We start from the raw sequence: 11,694 nt of genomic DNA on the forward strand, positions 1-11,694 counted from the left end.
TATTAATTATTAAAAATTACATTCTATAGAGTATATTTTTTAAAATATCTTTATTGAAAATTACAACTCTATATTATATAATACATTCAGTAAATTTGATCTTAGTTAAAATGGAGTGTTATAGGTGTGTAGAGAAACTACCCATTGATAGCACTCTAATGAAATTTTACGCGATCGTCTTCTTTTCAGGCGCCTCGGAGTTTTGTCAGGAATCGAAGAAGATGCCAGATTGGAAACTAGGAGATTTGAGTGGTTAGGGAGTACAGTGTAATTTTTTTTTTCTAATTTATTTATTGTTATTTCCAACTATATACATATATACACATCAAGTAAATTTGCTGTAAGTGATATTATGACATAATACAAACATGTGGAGAATTTACCCATTGATAGTACTCCAATAACATTTCTAGAAGAGAAGATCCCGAGGTCATTTTCTTTTCAGACGCCTAGGAGGATTATTAGGTAATGAAGGAGAAGCCAGGTTAGAAACAAGTGGATATGGGTGGTTGGGGAGTTTTACATGGAAGGAATGGTATCTGATTTTGGCCAAATCGGCAATATATGTGACATTTAGGTCCTGATGGATGATTTGATTTCTGACAAAGTAAGGAGCATTAAGGATTTTACGAAGGATTTTGGACTGTAAGGATTGGATTCGAGAGAAATTAGGTGGTAGAGGGTAATTTAAAATTAACAATTATAAATACTCCTAACAATTATCAATGCCATGATGTTTAATGACAAATTAAAAAAAAAAAAAACCATAAACTTTCGGACCAGAATGCTTAGTAAGGTAGATACGGTATTCATTAAATTAGAAAAAAGTAAAGAAAATTTGCAGCCTGATGTTTTTCAGATATATAATAAAAATAATCTTTATGTGCCTAATAACAATGTCATGGTAATCTTAATATTTCTTTCTCGATAAAGTTCTTGAGTAAGATAGATGTTTCCAATCTAGCTTGGATTTAAAATCGTTTTCGTGTTAACCGTTCGATATAACTTCAGACAGCACTTTGTTAAAAAAGAAATGGTGTGAACTTAAGTGCAACATACAGTATATCATAAAATGTTCATACATGCGCAACATTCGCATATGCTTGATTGCAATAAGCAGCATTAGCGCCCCCTAGTGGCCAAGTTGGAAGAAGCAGGCTCCCTAGCAGTGGCGTAAAGAAAGCGAGAAGAAGAGACTAAGGGCATGAGAGAACCATATTTTTTTTTCTCTGGAAAAATATTTTCTTCCCTTTCTTCAATGAAAATCATCATCCGTGAGTAGAATAGAAAGGGCTGCGAAGGAGAAGGAGAAGAAATCAAAGGAGGAAGTTCACCTCTGCATCATTTATCTTCTTCATCATCATGGCCATCAACAGTTGCAATTTCAATAGACCCTAAATCGTAATTCATTAACCCCTTTTTAACAAAAAAAAAAGTTTTGTTTTTTTCGGTTACCCCTACAACCATATGTAAATTTGTTTTTTCTGTCAATTTTTTATTTTCCTTGTAATTCATTTTCAAATACAGTCTACTAACACTAACCCAACCAGGATTATAAAGTGAGGTCTTCAGTTGAATGTGAACTTCATACAAAATGGTCCACTTGGGCCGGATAATTCAAAAATCTAATACATTTCATACGAGGAGATGGTTCGGGGTGAGGTCAAAATGAAACACAAATATGTTGATGTCACTTATTTAATTGTGCTAACGTTTCGGCTAGAGTTTCTAGCCTTCATCAGGGCTAAGAACAGAACAAGATAACAACCAATGAATACAGAAAATATAAACCGAATGACATAGTGAATAATTTAACAGAATAGAATTAATAAAATGAAGTGATGAGAGAATTAGAAAATAAAATGTTTACATAGGTAATTGAATAAGTAGGTAAAATAACATAATTAAGGATATAAAATAAAAATGAAGTTATATAATGCAAAGAAGTATGAATATATTAGTTATTAATAATTTAAAGTTTGAAATATAGAAAGAAAAAGAAAATTGAGAGAAAGAAAATATATGTAACCATAAAAATTGATAAAGAGGCAAAATATAAGTAAAGTTTAACAAAGGAAATGAATAGAAGAAAAAAAAATATTTTGATAACAATAATAATAATATTTGGTGAAAATAACTAATAACATGTGTAAGGAAAATTGAAAAAAGAAGGAGTGCTAAAATAAAGATAAGGAAAAAAAAGAGAAGCCAACCATCTTCTCGTACAAGTCATCCACAGTCAACAATTTCTCATAATTAATTAATTAATTCATTTTATAATTTATAAATTACTTATGATATTATAATATTGTATTCAAACCTTATTTATAATGTATTTGTCTGAACAAGAGAGAAAAAAACATTTCTGTAGCCATTTTGGTAATGATTAGTTACTTATTATATGTGTCTAGTCCATAATTAAATATAAACATTATATAAGAATAGTATTTCACGCTATAACATAACAGAAAAAGTATTTACATTTATATTGTGTCTGGTTTTATTATAACTTGTTTCTTTATTGTCGAAAGACGATACATTGTTAGCAATTCAAAAAAACCTTAATCCTTACAGTCCAAAATCCTTCGTAAAATCCTTAATGCTCCATACTTTGTCAAAAATCAAATCATCCATCAGGACCTCAATGTCCCCTATGTTGCCGATTTGGCCAGAACCAGATACCAATCCTTCCATAATAAACTTCCCAACCACCCAAACCAACTCGTTTCTAACCTGGCTTCTCCTTCACTACCTAATAATCCTCCGAGGCGTCTGAAAAGAAGATGGCCTCGAGATCTTCTCCTTTAGAAGAGGTTTTGGAGTTCTATCAATGGGTAGATTCTCCACATATTTGTATCATGTCATAATATCACTTACAGCAAATTTACTTGATGTGTATATATCTGTATACAGTTGTAAATAACAATAAATAAATTTTTAAAAAAACACGTTATGTTCTATGTATTTTCTATGTATTCAAATGTGTATCATGGTTTATGCTCAGAGATAAGCCATTTAACTTCAATGAATTTATTGCATATTTCAAATTATTGGTAAATCATATGTAATCAATTTGAATACAAGCATATACATATCAAGAATATATGGAATTCATTTTTATTTGCATTATCATATCATCGTTCAATGAGATGTAAAATAATTCTACGGCGGGAAATACGAAAAGTCATACTTCACAAGCGAGTGTAGGGAAAGAAGAGCGAAGGCAAATGTTTATTTGTTTATGAACGTGAAAGCCGACAGCAGGAAATTAAAGACGCTCTGCCCTCTTTCGGGGAATATTGACATATTTTGCAAGGGCAGGAGAAAAGGGAAAAAAAGGTTGGAAGGGAAATATAATAATAAAAAAATAAAATAAAATGAAACATTCTAATCATTTCAGTTCTGAGAAAGACTAACTGATAATGTCAGTTAAAAAAAAAAAATAAATTATTGAAAAATATATCTGAGCATTACAAACGAACAATGAAAATATATTTCATAAATATATTATATTCATTATATATTTAAGTGTAATCTATCAGCTAAAAATGATTTATTGATTTTTATTAATAATGGAAATTTGGCCTCCACTTAATATCATCCATATTTTATATATATTTCATATATCCATATATTGACTTTATCTTATCGGTTAAAGTTTTATATTGTAGTGTTTATACTCATCAACTAAACTAAAACTGGAAAAATTTAAATCACATAATTAAAATAACTTAATTAATATTTTAACTAACATATATTTCGCTAAATCGATATGATTTAAACACCTTATTATTATTTCATCATTTAATCATTTGCAGAGGGTAAACAATTTTATTATTTATTTTCATGAAGAAAAAACCCTTTATCTACATATTACTAACCTATTCTAACCATGGTAGGAAGTCATGTTTCCATTTCGTAGGACAGCCACAGAAATAAAATTGACCCACCCTCCGGCCAAATTCGAACCTGTGACGCTGCAGCCACAAGTCAGTCAAAGATTGTGCTTTGAATCACTCTGACTTAAACATCACACACAGCGACCGAAAAAGTATTTCTGCACCACTTTTTTTTTTATTAAATTATGAATTTATGCAATAAAAAACCCCCATTACTTAAAAAATTAAAAGTATATTTATCACTAATTAACTAAGAGAGAGAAATACTTTATTTATCTATGCTGCCCAAACACATCAGGTTGCTATATCACACAGCATACTTATCAATCTGTAATCGAACATACATAAATTACATATAATTACATGGTATAATAAAATAGAAAGAAAACATTTTTTTTTTTATATTTTAATATTTTACCGTTCCTTACATGGAAATATGGAATACACAATTAACATACGTATATGGAATATAGTCTTTTAATTTTCATTTATTTTCTTATTAAATAAAAATTTATTATATTGTTTCAATATATTGTTATCAAAGAATCTTTTCTGTATATATCATAGAATTTTTTTTTCTGTTTTCAATTATTTTATTATTTATCATCTTACTTGTAGTTTTCTGTCTACTACACAATTAACATGCGTATATGGAATATAGAGTGAGAGGAAACATTGCGAAAATGAAAAAATCGTATACTTATTATATACAATTAGAAAACCAAAAAATTTAGAAACAATAATATGTAACATACAATAGCGTAGGAGGAATCAGAAAATGACGAAAAACGCATAAATAAAAGAACTGTTTTAACACGAGTTAAACTGGAAGGCTCAGACACAATTTTTGCCTTAGTTATTAAATAGATTTTTTAATTTAACCTACATAAAATGATTCTTAGAATTTTCAATTTTGTTTCTATAACAACTTAGCATTAAGAAAATGTCAAAGAACAGAATTTAAATGTTATTAAACTGTTTTATATTTGTACTATACTTTTCGAAGATGAAAAATGTTAAAATTTTGCAGCATGAAATGTTATTAAAAGTATCTTTTTGAAAGCTCTTGAATTTGGAGTTGGTCGATCTGTTAACTAAAAGGCCTAAAATAAAAATATAGCCTGAGTGAATAATATAGAAATAACTGTTCTTAAACGCGCATTTAATTTCAAATCAAGGAAGTGTTTAGTGGTAAGAGAGATCCAGTGACCAAAGAAAGTATTTGCACACCTTGTATTTTTTTTATATTATGAATTTAAATAATAATAAAATAGTTTGAGGTTCCTTAGTAAAAATTACAATTAAAACTTGTTAAAAAACAGTATAAATTAAATTTAATATATTGATCATAATGAAAGTTTATTTAAACATAATATAAATACAAGGAAAAAAAAAGGTATTGTTCCACGAGATCCAAACCAGAGGCCTCTCACAGTGAACTCTCTCTCTCCGAGGGTCTCGCGGAATTTTTCCTTAAGGAAAGAGACGCATTTTTCATATATTTCCTTTTTTGCCCTTTCCACTCCACCTTCCTGTTCGAGGTCATTAATTTCAAATCTTACCGTCGGATCCAAGACCAGAGCCGTGCCTCCGATTTTTGTAAACGCGACAATATCGGCATATCTTACGGATCCATCGGTGTCAACACAATAGACCTCCTAGAAGCAGGTGAAGTCTTTTCTTTCAAGGAACTTCATCAATTCTTCTTTGACCCTGTGGTGCCGACGTGTTACAAGGAGGGAGTTCTTAGGGAACTTTCCCAGCACATGAGCTGGTGTTTCAGACTCTCTGCCGCAATTGCGACAGAGGGTCCCAACTTCTCCTTGCTGTCCACTGGCTCCTGGAACTCCACGCAGGGGTGCGTTCAGTAAATTCAAAATTCAAATGAAAAGCTTGTTTCAATAAAAAAACAAAATATCAAACCTACAAAAAATACAGAAAAAAAGTATTTGCACACCTTGCGTTTTATTATTTTTTTTTTTAAATTTAATATTTTGTATGAAGTCCATAGGCATCTATTACCGTCTGTAAACGTCTCGGAATTGAGTGGATGAGGTTTTTAATTAAATCCGTGTTAATTTATTTCCATTTTGGTGCAGAAGATCCTTGAGGTTGGAAGATGTCTTCCAGTTATTTGGTATTTTCGAATATTTTAATCTAAAATATGCCACGAATTTTCAATTGTCTAATAGTCAGGAGACTGTGGAGGGATATGAAGTTTTGGGGAACGTTAAATATATTAACCACTCATTAGTTTTGTTTGCTTTATGTTTTGGATCTTTATCGTGCATATAAATATACCGATCCTGAATTCCTAATTTTGGCGGCACTGGCTAGCAGGTTATGGCACCAAATCTTGATATTATGTTCCTCATTTAAAATCCCTTCAATAGGCACGAGGTTTCTTTTTCAGAACCCTGATCTAGTGCTCACACAGACCCCAGAAGTCCATTCGACCATATTAGCTAGGACACCTGCACTAACTCCTGTATTTTTTATCGCCTCAATTTTGATTTTTCTTTTCATCCTCTCATTTACTTTCTTTGGACGTCCTTTGCGACTCTTTCTTCAAATCTCTCAATAACATATCTGACGGTAGAAAAATTAATACCTAACAAATCCACTATTTCGGGATACGATTTTCATTGATTTCAAAATAATTTTATATATGACTTTTTCACGAGTAGCGTCACTTAGTTAACTTGCTTTTGACATTGGGATCGGCTGAATTAAAAGGAACTTAATAGATTGAAATATTTTATAATACTGATAGAAAAGAAACAGGATTATATTCAAGCATACAAAAAAGAGCAAGTAAACAAATGTAGAGTGCAAATACTTTTTTTCCTTGGATTTATATCATGTTTTAATAAATTTTCATTATGATCAATATATTAAATTTAATTGATGCTGTTTTTTAACAAGTTTTAATTGTAATTTTTACTAAGGAACCTCAAACTATTTTATTATTATTTAAATTCATAATATAAAAAAAATACAAGGTGTGCAAATACTTTCTTTGGTCACTGGATCTCTCTTACCACTAAACACTTCCTTGATTTGAAATTAAATGCGCGTTTAAGAACAGTTATTTCTATATTATTCACTCAGGCTATATTTTTATTTTAGGCCTTTTAGTTAACAGATCGACCAACTCCAAATTCAAGAGCTTTCATAATATACTTTTAATAACATTTCATGCTGCAAAATTTTAACATTTTTCTTCTTCGAAGAGTATAGTAGAAATATAAAACAGTTTAATAACATTTAAATTCTGTTCTTTGACATTTTCTTAATGCTAAGTTGTTATAGAAACAAAATTGAAAATTCTAAGAATCATTTTATGGAGGTTAAATTAAAAAATCTATTTAATAACTAAGACAAAAATTGTGTCTGAGCCTTCCAGTTTAACTCGTGTTAAAACAGATCTTTTATTTATGTGGTTTTTGTCATTTTCTGATTCCTCCTACGCCATTCTATGTTACATATTTTTGTTTCTAAATTTTTTGGTTTTCTAATTGTATATAATAAGTATACGATTTTTTTTTCATTTTTGCAATATTTCCTCTCACTCTATATTCCATATATTAATTGTGTAGTAGACAGAAAACTACAAGTAAGATGATAAATAATAAAATAATTGAAAACAGAAAAAAAAATTCTATGATAGATAACAATATATTGAAACAATATAAGAAAAATGTATTTCATAAGAAAATAAATGAAAATTAAAAGGCTAAATTCCATATACGTATGTTAATTGTGTATTCCATATTTCCATGTAAGGAACGGTAAAATATTAAAATATAGTGAAATATCTGATACACAGAATAAAATACTTTTCTTACTATAATTAATTAAGATAAAAATAAAATATGATGTATTAATAATTTACCGTATAATTTCAAATAATGAAGAAGTCCCAAGACCAAAGCTGTCAACTTGAACAGCCCTGATGAACCTCTACAGAATAGGGCGAAAGCTCGGAAAATAAATAGTTTTTAACTATTTTTGTTTCTCTTTTTACCACAACGCTGGCCATCTTCTTTATTATTAAAAATAAAATAAAATGTGCTCTAAGTATCTATCAATCTATGATGAGAAACATAAAAAATCTCTTACCTTGTAGTTACGTAGATGAATACATATACGTAATCTGAAAAAAAAGAAAAAATAATTAAAGAAATAAAAATATAATCAATAATAAAATAAATAAAATGAAAATTAGATTAACAAATAAATTAATTTAAATTATTTGTCCCCCTAAAACAATTTATCATTTCTTTTGTATGATTCATACCTCCACAATATTATATTTTAATCTTCTATTAATATCTATTACAATTTACTTAATTTCTTGTTATTTATGTTTCCAAGCTTGTTTGTTATAGTTTTCTTTTTATGTTTCTCTGAATTAATGTTGTTATCTCATTTTTCTTTTCAACCTGAAGGCCTGAAATTCAGGTCGAAACCTCGGCTCAAATAAATATGTTTGGTTTATTTGGGTTTCTTTGCTGATCGACACCAGACCATCTTCTCATAGCAATCTACGGTCAACTATTATAACTTCATAATAATTGAAGGGGTAAGTGGATGAAGGTGCTATGTACACTTCAAAACCTGACAATCACAAAAAAAAAAGTCTTTTCTTTTTTTGTTTACTTTTTTAAATAATGTATTTGTTGTTATTTACAACTGTATAAAAATATATACAATAAGTAAATTTACTGTAGGTGACGTAGACATGGAGAATCTACCCATTGATAGAACTCCAATAACATTTCTAGAGGTGAAGATCTCGAGGCCATCTTCTTTTCAGACGCTTAGGAGAATTATTAGGTAATAAATGAGAAACCAGGCTAGAAACAAGTGGATTTGGGTGGGTGGTTGGGGAGTTTATGATGGAAGGATTGGTATCTGGTTCTGGCCAAATCTGCAACATACGAGACATTGAGGTCCTGATGGATGACTTGATTCATGACAATGTATGGAGCATTAAGGATTTTAAGAAGGATTGTGGACTGTAAGGATTGGATTCTGGAGGAATTTGATGGTTTAGTGGAGCCCCAAAGGTCAATTCCTTATGTTCAGGTAGGTCTTATAATAGTCATGTAGATCAGTCTTTTGTAATGGATTGTGAATTTAGACCGTTTGTTTAGTAAACGTTGTAATAGTCAGAATCGACAAGCAGTCTCCTGTCTTTTCCGTCTTGTATGAGGATTCTCTATTTTCTTAAACTTTATCATTTGTAATATAACTCTTTCATCTACTAACCCCTTCAATTACTTTAGTTAATATTTTTTGTAATTAATAGACAATTTTTTTTTCTTGAAATTTTGTTGTTACTGGTTTGCTGTTATAAGATATGTATAAATATGTCCTGATCTTACAGGTACCAAATTACTTGAGGGTGGGTATGGAAGCGGAATAATAACAGAAAAAAATGGGATTAATGTTTAAGTAATTTTTCTTTTTTAGGTAGAAATATATTTTTTTTTTCTGATTCTTTGAACAAGAACTCACCCATTTCACCGAATATTTTTCCCCCTGAAATTTTCCCTATGGGATACAATAACGGAAAAGACATTTCCAAAAAGAGATAAAAGAGAGCGCTGCTATCGATTGGCCCAGTTTATATGACGAAGAAACAGGACAATAGCCTTTATTGTCGGGATCAGTTGTGATAGCAACTCGTTATAGCTTGTGGCAGCTCTCTGCGCTGTCAGGGCTACTTTTGTCGTGTCAATGCTAACTCCATATCTGTCACACTTTCGCTTGCTTTGAACTTTTATGATGATAATTTTATATCTGCTAAGGATAATCGTATTCTACTATAGAGTAGAAGTTCTAAATGATTAATTTATCGAAATTCAAATGAACTGGATGTGGCATACAGACCTTACCATGACGAAACAAAAATCGCCAAAAAAATAAAATAAAATAATAAATAATAAAAGTAAAAAAAGTCATCTGCAGTACTCGCATCGCCTTTTTACATTACTACCCAATATAAATTAGCACAAAAAAAAAAACGAAACCCAACTTATTAGCTTTAAAATCAATTGAAAACTATCTAAGACATCCTACATAAATAACATCTAATATAAGGATAATAACATAAATATCCTTTAAATATCATAGTCGCTTTAGGTATCATATGTATCTTTGGTTTTTTTGTTAATAAATTTATCTTATAAAACATTTATCTTCAATTATTTTTTTATTATTTTATCTTCAATCATTTCGCTTGTAAATAATCATTTATAAACAAATTTTAATTAATAAATGTTGAATATAAAATAGTATTGCTGCTTCGCACTAAAGCTCTAAGTAAACTAATTCTGAGACAGTTTCCTTTTTAAGCTAAACCCCTCTGTTTAATTTATTCCGAAATCGACGTGCAAGTTAAGTCTATGCCTAGGACTAAGCCCTAACTAAATAGGTTAAGCAAATTTACATAATTCAAAGCATTACCATTCAGAAAAAATAACAAAAAACTACTAGTAATAAAAAAAAATGTATGTATATATATATTGAGCTGTTGTATATGTTGAAAATGATCAAAAAACTTCGAAACGTTCAAAAAAATTAAGTATGAAAAATTGTTTCTACTATTTATTGATTGACCACGTTTTGACCCACAATTTAGGTCTTCATCGGGGTTAAAGTATAAAGATACAAAGAATGCAAAGTCAATGTAAGGTAAATTGTCCGAGGTAACGAGGGATTTAAATTCCCACAGGTTCCTTTGGGTAGTGACAAATCTTATAGTATAGAAATTTGCAGGAAATTGGAAAGTATATCCTTTCACAAGGGAATTAAATCATGTTGTGAATCGGAAAATATAAAAATTATAATGAGTCAAATAGTAATGATGAATAGTATAATAAATGACGTCTTATAAACTAAAGAAATAATAAATAAAAGTATAATTTTGTATTATAAATTTGCCTGAAGGTTATAATAAAATAATTAATTCTTAAATTGTATGAGATGAATTTGGCACTACTACTCTTGTAATATGAATTTAAAAAACGATTATGAGATTATGTGCGGTAATTATCCTAAATATGGATATGATATATAATTAGATAAAATGTGAATAAAGCAATTATTCTAAAATTGTCTTAACTGGATTCGCCAAATTCTCTTGCGAACAAAAAATTAAAAGTAAAAATTCACCGTTTTTCAATTTAAGGAGCTTTTAGTGGTCGATATAATTATCTTAAAGTCTCCTCTTCCCGTTTTAAGGTAATATTTCAAAAGTTATATACGACCTCGCTCCCCGGGGGTCTTAGCGGGGTGGGTCCGGCGGGAAGGATTGCCTTTTTTTCCGGTTATACTCTCGTCTTGTGAAATTGTGACATGTCGTACATCGACCAATCTACTCGCTTGTTACTACTTGTACTGTACTACTTGTGACCTTGTTTCAATAGTTTTACTAAAAAAAGAAACCACAATCTTAATAATAAACGTAATGAGTAAGTCGATAGATAAATAAAACTTTAATTTGTTGAATCACTATTTGCCAACAATAACCAGAATAGGACTGACCCCAAATTTATCAGAAGCTCTCACAGATAAGGAAGCTAATGTTACATTAGTATTTGAATTTTTAAAAACACATCACCATCTTTCTAAATTATATCTCCTCTTTAATTTTATTTTATAATTATTATTTCTATTTCATTAATAATTATTTTTTACATTTGTATTATTCACGTTCATTTTTAACATATGATACCTAAAGCGACTATGATATTTAAAGGATATTTATGTTATTATCCTTATATTA

At 29.5% G+C, this 11,694-nt stretch overlaps 1 long non-coding RNA gene across 1 annotated transcript in view; it reads right to left on the reverse strand.

Moving 5' to 3' along the window:
• Positions 1-11,694, reverse strand: part of LOC106682320 (uncharacterized) — a 468,677-nt gene that overhangs the window by 299,928 nt on the left and 157,055 nt on the right. Inside the window, exon 3 of the long non-coding RNA XR_010845003.1 lies at positions 8,022-8,055. This is a non-coding gene — a long non-coding RNA (uncharacterized lncRNA). The remainder of the gene's footprint in view (positions 1-8,021; positions 8,056-11,694) is intronic.

Source organism: Halyomorpha halys, unplaced genomic scaffold (genome assembly GCF_000696795.3).
Source record: "Halyomorpha halys isolate HHAL.00 unplaced genomic scaffold, Hhal_1.1 Scaffold403.1, whole genome shotgun sequence".
NCBI classification, from domain to species: domain Eukaryota; kingdom Metazoa; phylum Arthropoda; class Insecta; order Hemiptera; family Pentatomidae; genus Halyomorpha; species Halyomorpha halys.